This window comes from Marmota marmota, unplaced genomic scaffold (genome assembly GCF_001458135.2).
Source record: "Marmota marmota marmota unplaced genomic scaffold, marMar, whole genome shotgun sequence".
Classification (NCBI taxonomy): Eukaryota; Metazoa; Chordata; class Mammalia; order Rodentia; family Sciuridae; genus Marmota; species Marmota marmota.
The window spans coordinates 23476157-23491472 of NW_025999977.1; the positions used below are offsets into that span (position 1 = coordinate 23476157).

The window sequence follows — 15316 nt, forward strand, 5'->3', positions numbered from 1 at the left end:
TCCTAGGCAGGCCAGGCAAGTCAAGGGCATTGTGAAAGGAAATGTGGGCAGGAGCCAGGTATGAGGTTGGGGTGTGTGTGGATTGATAGAAAAGGCCTCCCTCCAAGGAGGGTCAGAAGAGCTTCTCTTCCCAGCTTAAAAAAACAAACAAAACAAAAACCAACCAAACAAGAAGAGGCCTCTGAGAAAGAGCAGATGATAGTGCTGCAAGAAGGGAGTCAGCAGAAGGTTCCTTAAGCAAGGCTGGGGACTGCTGAGCAGTCGCAGATCCCAGGGAGAGGCAAGCGTGCATTCAGCTTCCATCCTCCAGAGCAGGCATGTGGGGCAGAAAATCTGGGCTGCCTAGCAATGAAGCCCAGAGAGACACCCAGAGAGACTCTCCCACAGCCCATGAGCTAAGTTAGGAAAGAACACACCTGAGTTCCTGCAGCCCTGACAGAGAGGGGCTTGCCAGTCCTATGCCAGCCACCAAAGCAGCAATTCTAAAAACAGTTCTGTGTTACAGCCCCCATTTCAAAGATGCTTGGCAATGGGAAGCGATCTCCTTGATTTGTGTAATACATATTTTCATCTATATCATTCATAAAAACCCAAAACAAAACAATTGTCATAAAAATTTCAGTCTGGGGTGTGTGTGTGTGTGTGTGTGTGTGTGTGTGTGTGTGTGTGTGTGTGTTTAGCAGCAACCATATATCCAAAGGGCTTGGGAGGGACAGAGAACTCATTCAGAGGCAAACAGTGCAAACAGTTGAAAAGAATTCTCTGATCCCAAGCACAGCTCCTGTCCCTTTTTAAGAGGTGGGAGAGGAGGAAAGAGATCCTGGCTTGGCTGGAGAGTACCATCTACCCAGTGCTTACTGCTCTTGTCACTTGCTCTGAAGAAGGGGCCTATTCTCTCCCTGCTGCTAATTACAAGTCTTACTAGATTTTCAAAATGTGCTTTTACCTTCCCCCCTCATGAAGAATGTGGGGGAAGTCCTAGGGCTTTAGTGCTACTTGTGAGTAGCATCACCACATCTCTGATAAGAGATATTCCTCTCACCTCATCATGATTCCCATCTCTGGCCCATCCTCTCTTCTCACAGGGTCCCCCGCCTGGGGCTGATAAAGTGAATGAAATGTCTTGCCTGGAACCAGAAGACATCATAAAAAAATAGTGCAGGTGAGGAAAGAGGCCTCTGTCAGTGAGCCAAAGGTGCGTCTAGATGGATGGAGTCCAGGGATGGCACCAGTGCAGTGGTTTTCCGGCAGGAAGGAGGTAGTGATGGCGGAAATCCAGACCTTGGGCTGGAATCAGGACTCTGCCTGGGCCTTCCGCAGCAGGAGGCAAGAACAGGCTGCCTTTGTGGGCCTCCCTAGCTTGTTCAGGGCTGGGCCCAGGTGCCTCAGCTCTCTCTGTGGGCTACTGAGGACTTCTTCTCTAACACAAGGGTTTGTAAAGCTGGAGTTTTGGAACAAATTGCCAATCCCTAGAGACCTCACCATTTCCCCTCAAAGGCCTATATGTTCTCTCTGCAAACAGGATCTGTTAGTCCCCCTTGTATTCCTAAGGTCCCTGCCCCATGCTAAATTTTTACAGCTCAGTGGGCACTTTCTTAAATGACAGTTATATATTTGATAGTTACAGAATATATATCTTATCACTCCAATTAAACAGTAAATTACTTGAGGTTTAAGTGTCACAGGAGAGGGGGAAGCTAATGCTTCAAACCTTGGTTCTTATGTCCTGACAAAAGAAAATTTAAAGTCAAACACAAAAAGCCAAGTAAAAGAATTTTATTGTGAGTAAAAGTAAAGTAAGGCTCAAGTAGAGAACATGAGAGAGAGAGAGAGAGAGAGAGAGAGAGAGAGAGAGAGAGAGAGAGAGGCATCTCCTAGCAGAGAATAACAAAGGAAACAATGCTGCTTCTAAATTGATTCCTGTTTGATGTTTGTCAGGAGAACTGGGGTCTACCTTCTGCCGTCTTCACCAACCAGGTGTTTAACTGGTGGGGAAATTTTTGATGGGGTCCCCTAGCCTGGGGCTTCATGAGGGGAATGGTAAAAGCACATTTTGAAAATCTAGTAAGACTTGTAATTAGCAGCAGTTGGTCCTTTCTGGACTGTCATGGTGCTCATCTCATGGGGGAGGGGGCTTTATCTACAAGTCAGTCCTATGTTAAAGCAAGAGACAGGGTCAATGACTTGGCAGACTTCATCTTACTGCACCTGCGCTACTAATGAAATTTCCTTTCTGAAATACATTGAGAAACCTTCGGCCATATATCCTAATCCTACGTTGACCTCAGAAGACCCTGTCAGGAGTCAGCCCTATTGATCTTTCCTTTTTTGACGTATTTCTTAATTGGTTTCCTTTGTTTCTCCATGTTTATTCTCAGACTTAGTACACCTGTTCTTTTTCTCTATTATTCATTAGCCTTAAAAGCAATTTAAAGAACATATGTGACCTCTCCACATTATTGATTTGCATTCCAATGCTCATTACTAACTACTACCTAAGCTAAGTATGAGGGCTTACTTTGTTAAGTACTTTATATAGATTAGCTCATTTAATATGTATAACAACCCTGTGAGATAGATGTCATAATGCATTATCCCCATTTTTTAAAGGGGAACAGAAATGTTAACAAAGTCGCCCTAGGTTCTGGCTCCCTGCATGAGTTGAACAAGTTATAGCCACTCTGTGCCTCTGTCTCCTTGACTGTAAAGTGGAATGACAGTTCCTACTCCATAAGAGCATCATGATAACTAAATGAGCTGCTATGTGTAAAGTGTTCAGAATAATGCCTGGCTCATAAATGTTTGTCAAATAAATAAAGGAACATCTAAATGGCAGAGCTGGCTGTGACCCAGGTCATTCGATTCCAGAGCACAAGTTCCTAACTATCTCCATGATTTCTCTCCTTGTTGATTGTTGTGTCCTGTTCTGTCCCTTCTGAAAGCTTTGTCAAGGATTTTGATTTTCCTTTTGTGGATGGGGAAAACAGTTACAGAGGATGTGATCCACCCAGGGTCATCCTCTTTTCTTTCTGAGGATTCCATGGTGACACTTCCTATATTCCTAAGGGCCAGGCACCACTCTAAGCATGTTACACATATTAACTAGTAGAGCTCACAGATTATTTTAGTGACAGGTGCTGTCATTCATTCTATTTTACAGCCCAGGTACAGATTGGCCTGACTCTTCTGCCCTACTTGTCCTCTACCTGAGTCCTCCCTCAGGCCTGGAGTCAATGATTTCTGCCTACAATGATTTGGTAATCCAAATGCTGAGTACCAAGATGCTTATTGAGGGACCTAAACCTCCATTGTCTCAGCTTTGCTGCCATAGTCTGTGACTGAGCCCTCTACTAGACCCCACATTTCAATACTTTTTTAGCCTAACTTCCTAAGTACATCAGAGCCTCACTGTCAGGCCCATTGATATGGTGACCAACTGTCATGATTTGCCTGGGAATGTCCCAACCTTAAAGCTGAAAGTCCTGTGTAGCAAGAAACTTTCAGTTCTGTGGGTATTTTCTGACTTAGTGATGCTTTGGTGCTTGGTGCTTAGCAATCCTTACATCTTCCTATAGATGTAAAGAGGATCACTACTCTTCTCCAAATGATCCCACATCATTTAATTTAGTAGCAGCTATAACCCATTTCAAAGCACAAGAGCATAAGGAACATTATTAGGGATATTTGCTTTCCTGGTAGAGCAGATCTCTTGAATTTACTCTTCTAAAACCACACTGGAGGAGCTTAGTTAGACATGCCAGCGGTTTCTCTCTGTCCTTCACACATGACCCACTGAGATATTGTTATATTTCCCCTCCTTCTCTGCATTTTTGTTCTCCCTGAGCACTTCTAATGGTTTCCTTTCTGCATCATCATGCAGTGTAAAGAGAGCAGAGCTTGGCATTAGGGAGACAGCATGAGTAGAGGAAAGAGCATGGAGTTTTCAGGCAGAGAGATGAGGTGTTAATCCTGTTTCTGATATATCATTTTATGTCTTTGTGCAAGTTCCTTAACTTCTCCAATTATTGTCTGCAAAAGGATAATACTATGAAAAAGTCAGTGATGATGTATGTAAAGTAACTTGCATAGAGTGGAATGCTATAGACACTAAGTGACTGATAAAAAAGGCCTGAGATTGGAGCTTCCTGTGGACTGGCAGGATCCTGAGCCTAAATGGGGGTTGATGTTCCCAAAGAAATGCTGCTGGGTGTCTGTTGGCACATGCCCAATGTGACCTCTTGGCCAAGTTCTCTTTTCTCCTTCAATTTCAATTCCCTGGGTAACCTTATTGCATACCCACAGGATCCTATACTCTTTCATTTAACTTTCACAAGATGAATGCAAATTTTATTTGGGTAATTATTTAATTTCTATCTTCCCTACCTAATGACTCCCTGAAGGCAAGGACCATGTTTATCTTTTAACTGTTGTAGCTTCAGCAGCCAAATCAGTGCCTGGCACACAGTAGGCATTCATAAATGCCTGTTGCATGAAATATATGAATGAATTACAACCATTCAAAGGTAATAAGGAAAGAGGTATATAAGGACACTTAGACAGTGATACACCACAAGATGGCGATAATGCCCTGCATGTAAGCTATTCCAGGGCTCTAAAGGCAGAGGGTGAATGGTAAAGACTCAATTCCAGATCTGCTTGGGAGAGATTCTGCTGAGATTATAACATCTGTCTTTTACTAAGCACAAGGTTAGGCAATTTATAATGCATTCCTATAGTTCCTACAAAAAAAAAAAAAAAACAGGAGATGGTATCCCATTTTATAGGCGAGGAAATAAGTTTCAGGAATTTTAAGTAACTATTCTTAAGATATACAACTTGTAGGCCACAGACTAAGGCTGTGAATCAAGTCTATTAGCCTCCAAGCTGTGTCCTTCCTAATATAATCTAGTGCTTCCACTCTGATGGCCTACTACAACCAGTAACTGGTTTGTCCTTTAAATAGAAATCCTAACAACTCTGTTATTTTGTCACAGACCCAATGAGTAGTCTCTACACAGCCACTGATTTCTAAAAAACGTCAACTTACAGAGGAGGGAAAGTAAGAGTAAGAATAGGCTCAATGTTTCTTTGTATTTTAAGTTGAATTCATGGATGAGCATTCTGGGAAAGGAGGAAATCATTTTCAGTGGATCAATCAATCATCAATAGTTCTTCATTCAGCAACTATGTATACACACAGGGCTGAGCAAATGCAGATGGGTTAAGATCAGATTGGGGATATTATATGTACCTATAGGACATGTTGATACACAGCAGCACCTAAGTGCCATGTGGATAAAATTTAACCAGAAAAGTTCTTGTGACTGGGGTAGTCAGAGATCTGAAAGTCAGAGTTGACATTGAAAGAAAACAAATCCAGGGAGGCCTCAAGTAAACTAGCCCTTTTCTACTCAAGGTATAAACCAAGGACCAGAGGCATTGACACCACCTAAGAGCTTATTAGAAATGCAAACTCTTGTCCCAGACCTCCTGAGACAGTATCTGCATGTTAGTAGAATCTCCAGATTATTTTCACATTTTAAGACTTTTGAGGATCAAATGTTTGTATTCACGTGTATGTTTAAAATGAATTAACACTTTAATTTCATTTTTTAAGTTTTAATTTCGGATTTAGATTTGCTTTTGAAATAATGGTAGTAAATACTCTAAACTTCTGCCTTTCTTCTCTACAAGAACCTATGAAAACTTCTAATAGTTAAATTTTCTGTGGGCTGGTGATTTATTAACTGGATAAAATTCTTATCCAAAGTATTTTTGCATGTATTTGTGTGAGAATTATTCATGAAAGGAGGCCTTGAAAAAACTTAAAGGATGCATTTTATAAATCACTGAAGGAATTTAACTTTACATTCACTGTAAGTGGAGTATATTCTCTTTCTTTGCAGATTGCTAATCTATGTAATATGTTGGAACCATAAAACTAGATCAAGTCCCCGCAAGTCACTCCTATTTCCTCAGTACTGCCCATCATTCTGGATATGTAAAAATTTTATGCATGTAAAATCTGGGCTTACTCTGATGAAGATAGATAGATCCTTGAGACACCAGGACATCCAAAGGACTTGATTTAACATACCATTGGTAAATGACAGTGACCCTCTATCTACCTGAGGTTCCATTTCAGTTTATCTAGTCATGAAAGTTGGGTGAGTTCATTCGGAAAGGCAGTGCAGTATAAAGAACAGAGCACTAGAAAACTAAGTGGGGAAACATGGGCTCAGGACCAACACATATTAGTTATGAAGCGTCACTTCTCTGAATCTCAGTTCCCTATCTATAAACCTAAGAGGTGAAACTAGATGGTTGCTAAGGTCCCTTCCTGGTCCAGCATTGCATGAGCCTGGTTACCTAGGAGTTGGAGCATGGGTAGTTACTCATTAAACCCAGAATATATAGTCCAAATAGAAATGGCCCACACCACTCTTACTTCCAGATATAAAAGTTGAGAATGCTAGTTGCCATAGCAACTCACCTTCATGAAGTCATTATACATTCAATTCTGTAAAGTGACAATATTCTGTACTGGCACCTGCAAAACTCCATAATGTTTCCTTTGCTTCCATCCTTGCCCCAGGCTACAGTGCCAAGAATTGTCATACTCTGGAGAAGCAATCAGAGTCCTCAAGCTGCCTTTCGGTCTGCTGGAACAGAAGGTGCTGACAGGGGTGGGAGTGAAGGAAGGCCTCCTTTCAGTTTACTAATTCTGCAGCCGCCCTCCACAAACTCCAGCAAATATTTTGTGATGTTGCAAGGTGTTACGAGAAGTGCAAAGCAAGCTGTGATTCAGCTGGTATGAAGACTTTGCAAACAAAAAAGGGTGATCCGTTTTGCAGCAGGCTATTACTTCTGCCAGAGTCCTCAGACTGGAATACTAAAAGAGAGATTTCTGCAAGACATTGCCATCATACATGCTGGATTTTCTAAACAAGACCAATTTAAAATAATTTGGCCCAGTAGGTTCCAACTTGTGGCCCTCAGACCTCCAGCACTGCAAGGGATCTGCAAACCCATGTGAGTGTTCTCTCAGTAGATCGAGTGCAATATGTGCTCATCTATATGGGTTACTTTCCAAATATGCATAAATGTTATTACAATGAATAAAATAAATTGATTTTTAACATTATTGAATATATCTTAGCTTTCTATTTTCTTGATCAACTGATACTAAAAGTGAAGCTAGGATCTTGCTTGAGGTTATTTATTTATTTATTTGTTAATGTTGAAATGCAGTTTCCACACTTAGCAAATTGTTTGTCTTGATTTTTGGGGTGGAGAACAGAGACCTCTTATCATCAGGAGAGAACATTCCCCCTGTTTATTGGCTCTGTTTTCATGGCATATGTTGGATAGTATACCCATTACTTGGTTTCTTGAACCTGAACACTTTTTGAGAAGACGTTTAAGTGGCTAACTGAGCACCGCTCCTTTATTAGAAATGTCAACCCTGAATATAAATAAACCGCAAGCCGTGGATACAGTTCCACATGCTGATGTGAGAACTTCAACTACTTTTGACTTCAAGCCTCCATTTCTTTAAACTGTTAGAAATGAACCCTCAGTGAACTCATGGCCTTCAACCTTTCCTTTCCCTTGGGTTGTATTTAGGAAAAGCCTTTCTGAAATGGGCTTATGAGATGCAAGGTGTGCAGTGGGAGAGGAGTGGAGGGACTAACATGGACCTCAAGATCACTGTTCCGCACTGGCATTTACTGAGCCATTCTTCACAGTTTGATGACCTCATTCAGGCCCAGGAGTACCTCTATTTCTGTCATCCTCTTGGTCACAAGGAGGCATTTTTTATCTTACAAGGGGCTGTAAAACAGCATGTCTGCCTGCCTCAGTTCCCTTTAGCAGGAACCAACTATGCACCCATTTCTTCTCTGGGGTCTTGCCACTTTCCTGGGGTTCTATTGAGGATAAGGAATAAGTACCTCAAAGACATCTGGAACTGTGACCTTCTCAAGTGAGCCTGGGGAAGGGCACAGGACTCCACACTATCTCTGCCATTTCTATTTTCCTATGGCTTCACTTCCTCTCTCCAAGATTTTTTTTCTCTCTTTTCTACTGTCATTATCTTTTCTTCCAAATATTTCGTCTATGTCATTAGTTTTTGTTTTTTCTTCCTTAAGGGCAGCTACTTTTGTTTCTCTGTCCCTTGCTCTCACTCATCTTCTCTGAGGTAAGGAGCACAAACTAGGAGAGCTTTCTAGGTGAAGGAAGGAATAAGAAGAGTAAACACATGGTAAAGGAATAGGCTAATACTATTCTCCCCCACACACAAATTAGCATAGATTTCATGGATCCAGAGTCTAGAAGAAAAATAAGTCTCCCATGAAATCAGACACAGAGCAAAAAGTGAAATTTTAGATAATCAAAATAAACCCCCTGGGCACTAGTACAGTTTTTCAATAGGCTCCTGACAATGTTTTACACAGGGGCGTCTGGAGCTAAGTGCCTGGACTTTTGGACACAAAGCTGAAATAAAGGGATTTTTAAAAGAATTGGGTGACTAACAAAAGCTCCATCAGTTGTATGTTGCAGCACTTAGCCTGAAAGAGTCTTGGGAGAGGTTGGGTGGGAAGACAGCAAGTGAAAGCAGAGGCTCACTGTCAATGGCCACCCTCCATGGCTTTCTTTCATTCAACTCTGCAAATCCCTGCTCATGGGGCTGTTGGAAATACAACTGCCTATAACACTGCTGTTTTTGCCCCATTCAGTCTGAAGTCCCATCCCTTTTTCTTTCATTCAAAACAATCGAATTCCTATGGTGGACTACATATTGGGGAATAAGTAACCCCAATTTTAATTCTGGCAACCTTATATAAGAGTCTTGTTGAACAAAAAAATACATGGTCTTGCTGGGCTCGGTGGTGTATGCCTGTAATCCCAACAGCTCAGGAGGCTGAGGCAGGAGGATCAAAAGTTCAAAGCCAGCCTCAGCAAAAGCAAGGCGCTAAGCAACTCAGTGAGACCCTGTCTCTAAAGATACAAAATAGGGCTGAGGATGTGACTCAGTGGTTGAGTGCTCCTGAGTTCAATCCCTAGTACAAAAAACAAACAAACAAAAACCATGATCTTTGGATTTGGGCGGTCTTACAGTTTAGTGGGAGAGGGAAGAAGCCAGGGAAAGACTGGTTAAGGAGAAACTTCAGTGTTACGTTGGAGAAAATGCAGGTTGTAGGGTTCACCAAAGCAGGATGCCTAGCAAAGAAGAGGTGCCAGAGACGGTCTACTGGGTAGAACAAGATGGAACAAGTGGAAACTTCAGAGAGGGAGTCCAGGGTTCTGGGGCAGGGCAAGCTGTGACAGGCCAGTCTGCAGGCTAGTCTCCTCTTAAGTAGGAGCGGCACAGAGAGCAGCTGCTCTGGCTCAGACCCAGTCCCCAGTTTCCAGTAGCAGTGATGGCTGTATGTCTCAGTTTGGTGGTCATGAACACACATTTTTCTCATTCAAAAGAGTTAACTGCTGCATGTCTTGGCACGAAGATTCTTTTCTCGTTTTTTCAACTTGTACTGTGGGAATCAGGAACCTGTGAGAGGACACTGAAGAGGAGGGTCCTCTGTATTGCAAAAGCCACAACCTTTCTTTCCTCTTCCCTCTTGGAGGGAGAAAGTGGAGGCTGCCTTAAAGATTTTGTATTTCAGGCAAAGAGTTTGTTGGTAAAACTGTGTAGGAGGCACCAGAGTGCTGCTTAGAACTTTTGCAAGCAATGTATTTTTATCATTAAACTCTTAGCTAAAACTCATTTGTTTCCAAATAGGCTGCTTTAGCTGAGTGTGCTTGCCTGAGTTGGGGAGAGCACCTTAAAAATACAAGTTTGTTGCAAATGATGCACAAAGAAACCAAGTTAACATTTATTTTATAAATTAAAGATGGTGTGAGAGGATATGAGGCTCTTTGGCCTTCAAAATCATACAAAGGATTTTATTTTGCCAACTGTGAAGAGTGAAAATTAACATCCTGTTTGGGAAACCTCAATCACATCACCTAAAGGCCAACTCCACATCATGGAAACAAACCAGAGGGCTGCATTTGGAGAGAGGTCCCCACATTCCAGATCACACAGGAAATGATCACATACTATTATTCTTGAGTGAATGTAGCAAGAAAATATAATCCTTGAATAAATAACCAGAACAGACTGAGTACATTTGAGTTAAACTGAAAACAATCATCTAGATCAAATTACTTAATATTTCAGTCCATGAATGTACAATAATATGTGCTTTAGCTTATGCCAGTAAGATAATCTTTAGAGATGTCTGAGTGACTTTTGGCTCTAAATTTAATCCTTAAAGTGATTAAGGAATTAAGAAACAATAAAAATAGCCTGGGAAAACATTGTACCACTATTTTGCAGCTATGAACCTTTACAACAACCCAAAGTTTTCCCAAACATGCTGATCATTTCTAGAACTAACTAGAAGAGGGGTCTGCAAAATTTTTCTTAAAGGGCCAAGCAATAAACATTTTAGGCTTTGTAACTCTGCCATCATACAAAAAAGCAGCCTTATACAACATGTTAATGAATGGCCATGGCTATGTTCCCATATAACTTTATCTGCAGAAATAGGCAACTTGCCTATAGGCTGTAGTTTGCTGACCCTTGATTTTGAACAATCACATAGATGTAGAAACATTATACATTATTTTGGAAAAATAGTGAGTTCCTTAGAGCTCCACAGCAGACCAAATTCTGTGGGGCTGAGTGTTGAGGGCGCTTTAGTATGCTTTGGAATTTGTAAACATTAGGTAAAAAATACAGGCTGAGGACTGGTGACATCAGAGAGAACAGATGCCTCAGCACCCAGCAGACTTGCAGGAATCATGGAGAGTAGTTAATTTGAGGTGCAAACCATTTCAATGAAAGGAATCACCATACTAACCCAATCCCATACTTTTTACACTTTCATCTTGACAATGGCTTTGTAAGGTACATGGATTCTGCACTTGACACCAACTTCAAAAATTAAGGTTGTATACTTAAAAGTTCTAGCTTCTATTCTAATTCAGATTCATTAAAACAAATGTTTCATTTAGGCCAGGGTAGGTCAATTTTCCTGCCACATATAAGGTCCCTGCTGAATGGATATGGCTGTGTAACACCTCCCCTGCCCCACCACTTTCTCCCATGCTGGTCACTTGGTTATGTTTAATTTATACACTGTATAAAAATATGGAACTAGGCTGTAATTCTTTTTCAGTAATTTGAACTGAAAGACAAGAGGAAAGATGCAGTTGTTGGCAGAGTGGAGCCAGAAGGGTCATGTGGACTCAGGTGCTGGAATAGCAACTGATGGGCCTTGTACAAGGTATGTTCATGGAGCCAAGCACAGGGTTGCACACCTGAAATCCCAGTGACTTGGGAGGCTGACGCATGAGAGCTGCAAGTTCAAGGCTAGCCTCAGTAACTTTGGGAGGCCCTAAGCAACTTTGCAAGACCCCCTCTCAAAATAAAAAGGGATGGGGATGTAGCTCAATGGTAAAGCAACCCTGGGTTCAATCCCAGGTACCAAGCAAACAAAAAGTTCACTGAAAAAGTAGCAGTAAAAGAGAAAGCATTTCAGTTTCTTTCTGGTTCTATAATCCAAGAAAGCTGGTTGCTCTTCAAAAATCCTTACATTCCAATGACACCACTCTGGATTTATAAAAACCTTTCCCCCCATCCTTTTATAAGTTTTAGTTTTTGAGATGGGATCTTCTATGTTCTCTAGGCTAGCCTTGAACTTGCCATTCCCGTGTCTCAGCCTCTGGAGAAGTCTGGATTATAGGCACAGGCAACCACGCCCAGTTTCTTCTCTCATTCAAGAGCTGTCTTTCTTGAATGGGCCTCTTCTCAATACTAATAGCTTACTTTTCCACATGACTTGGTTGGTTGGTGGCTACAACTAACTCTTTTTTTTATGTTGGGGATTGACCTCAGGGCTTGGGGAACCCATGTTCTACCACCGAGCTCTAGCCCCAGCAAGGCACAAGGAAAGGTGGGAAGAAAATAGGTTAGAGCTGTCCCTTTCGCCTGAACAACCAACTTCCCCAAATAACTGGTAACCATTAGGAACGTGATGAAATTATCAAAAGTGCAAGAAACGGAAGCTTCTAGAAAAAATTAATAGAATAAAACATGTCTAATTTTGATCTTTCTTAACTTTTCCCTCTATAATTACATCAAAGCTATTTTGAGGGAAAGTGCCATGAACCCTACGGATAAAGAAAGTTAAAGAAGATATCAAAGGAGCCAAATTTTGGAGGATGGAAAGCAGAGACACCTGGTAACAGTTGGCAGACCTGAAGAGTCATCATAAAGTGACATTAATATAGGAAAAAAATTTAGAATCTTCAACAGGCCCAAGAACTGATGGCACCTCTGGAAGTACTGTGAATTGGGAATGTTGACTTAGGAAGACCAATTAAATGAAAGATCTGTGAGAGTCATGTGAATTCTTGGATTTCTTCTTTCACCCCATTCCTTACCACTGGTTGATTGTCTCTCCCACACTCATCAAAGTCTTGAGGTGAAGGCTACTGAGAGGAAAATAGATAGCTTCGAGACGAAGGAGCACGAGGCACAGGTGAGGGTATTTAAAGACTCCCTGCTCTCTTCTTCCACTTAATCCTTCAGGCAAGAGAAATTAGAGGACTATCCGATGGGGAATACCTAGATATAAAATTTAAGAGTCCACTCATGAACATCCCAGACAGATCATCCTACATCAGCAATTCTCAGCTGAAGGCTTATGGCAATCTCTAGAGACATGTTGAATTGCCACAAACCCAGGGGCTGGGGTTACCAATGGCATGGGATGTGCTACTGGCATCTAGCACATAGAAGTCAAGGATGCTACTGAACATCCTATAGTGCACAAGGAAAGTTTCCTTCAACAAAGAGTTATCCAGTCAAAAGTGTCATTAGAGAAACTCTGCCTTACATTAAACCCATGGTCAACTGGCCCACCAGTACAAGCAGAGTTGCCAAACAATCCAACAGTGTCCCTGCTCTATTAAGAGTAAGCAGACAACAAAAAAAATGATCATATAGCTGAGAATCAAGCTGGAGCTACCAGTCAGTTATGAGATCACAAGAATGAACAACCAACATTTCAGTTTACTGTGTTGCCAAACTGTGATGTTTGGAGATTAGGTATTGTATGCATTTTTGATTTACAATATATTCAACTTACAATGGGTTTATTGAGATGAGAATCTGTCATAAGTCTTAGTCCATCTGTAATAAACTTTCACTTGTGACCATGATACTAGGGATCAGATTTACTTTCCTGCTGTAAACAACTGGAAAACTGGGCAAAATTTAGAAAATTGGTTTTCGTATTAGACAAAGGGCAGCACAGGACTGTTATTCCTAAGAGGGTGTGTCCTGGAGGCACATTCCATATCCAGGCAGATTCTATCAATCTTACTAAGTCAAGAAAAAGACTGGACTTCAGGCAGTGTGAGACAGAAGATGTAGGGCAGAGTTTTGCGGAGGGTACAACTATACAGAAAAAAAGAGTTCCAGAAACCTTTCAAAGAAACATTCTTTTATCTTTGCTGAATACTAGGCTATACACGTGTAGCATATGAGTTCATAAGGCTGAAGAAGAACAAAAGGTGAGCTGTGAGCAAAGGAGTGCCCAGATCTCACATAGGATAAATACCTGTTCAAATAACTGCAGAGTAGAAAAGAATCCTCATTGATCTATCAGGGCCATCAGTAGGGATCCTAGAAGGTCCATACCTTAGGTTAAAGAATGTCTTTCTATTGTAGTTTTCTAATAGTTTCCCTTATGATTAATTGGTGAATTTTATTAAATGAGTTTTTTTGCACTTTTTGAGATGGCCATGTAGTTGTCCTATAATTTGTTAATGTGGTTAATTTAATAGATTTTTAAAATGTGGGCCAAAACACTCCAACATACTGGCTCAGGAACTTGATTTTCTTAGCAAAATTCTAAAACTGCAAGAAGTAAAATTGAAAAAATCAATAAAAGAGATGGCATCGAATGCTGAGAGCCACGGCCGAGTCTGTATGGTCCCTGGCATTTTGCCAACAGTATTGATTGACAGGCGAGGCATTACTATCCGCCTCTGCCGCAACTTTTGAGTTCTCGCACTATTTTGGAGTTCTCGTGGGGATTTCCGGGGATTCCCCGAGAGTTCCCATTGGTTGGGGAAGTGCAGGAGGAGGGATTTCCGAGAGAGATATTTCTGGCTGGGGGTTTCTGGAGAAGCCTCGTGGCGTTCGGGAGGATTCCCCGGGAGCTGTGTGAAGTGTTTTCCTGCAGTTTAAAAATAAAGTTTGTTCCTGCTTCAGTGGCTCGTGATTTGTGCCCAGCCAGACTGCGGCATTTGGTGGCCCTTGCGGGGAACGCCTGAAGCAAGNCAAAATTCAAATAACAGGTAATTCCAGCTATCCCACTCCTTGGTGTATATCCAAAAGATCTAAAATAAGAATACTACAGTGATGCAGCCACATCAATATTTATAGCAGCACAATTCACAATAGCTAAACTATGGGAACCAACCTAGGTGCCTTCAACTGATGGATGAATGAGTAAAGAAAATGTGGTATATATATACACATCAAGAACGACTTCATGACATTTGCCAGTAAATGGATAGATCTGGAAACTCATGTTAAATGAAATAAGCCAATCCAAAAAATCAAAGGTCAAATGTTTTCTGTGATATGTGGAAACTAATCCACAAAAGGGGGAATGGCAGAATAGAAGTTCAGTAGATTAGACAAAGGAGAATGAAGGGAAGGGAGGTGGGATAGGAAAAGGTAAGGCAATGGAATGAATCTGACATATTTTTTCTATTTTTATATATGAATACACTACAGTGAATCTCACATCATACACATCTATAAGAATGGGATCCTAATTAGAATAGGATATATATAACAAAATGGATTCTACTGTCATGTATAAATAAAAAAGAACAATAAAAAAATGTGAGCCACACTTGAATTTCTAAAACCACGAAGATCACAATGTATTACTAGCTATTATGCATTGCTGGGTTAATTTTCTAATATTTTCCATCTTTGCCATGAGTGATAATGATCTTCCCATTTTTTCATTGTGTGAAAAAGTTGTGTAATGGGAATTACCTGTTATTTGAATTTTGGTACAATTTGCCTGCAAAATCACTCTCTTCTGGTATGTCTTCAATGCCTGATAAAAAGTTCTTCAATGTTAATAGAATTTACAAAATTTTAATTTATTCTCAAGTAGTTTCAGTTGGCATATTTTTATATTGGTCTAAAATTTCAAATATATTAACACAAAATAGTTCA

General features: G+C 40.9%; 1 long non-coding RNA gene across 3 annotated transcripts in view; it reads left to right on the forward strand.

Annotated features, from left to right (window-relative positions):
• Window positions 1-12449, forward strand: part of LOC125617178 — a 52369-nt gene extending 39920 nt beyond the window's left edge. For all 3 annotated transcript variants that reach the window (XR_007348081.1, XR_007348082.1, XR_007348083.1), the window contains exons 3-5: window positions 6596-7032; window positions 11226-11333; window positions 12193-12449. This is a non-coding gene — a long non-coding RNA (uncharacterized LOC125617178). The remainder of the gene's footprint in view (window positions 1-6595; window positions 7033-11225; window positions 11334-12192) is intronic.
• The last annotated feature ends 2867 nt before the right edge of the window (window positions 12450-15316 follow it).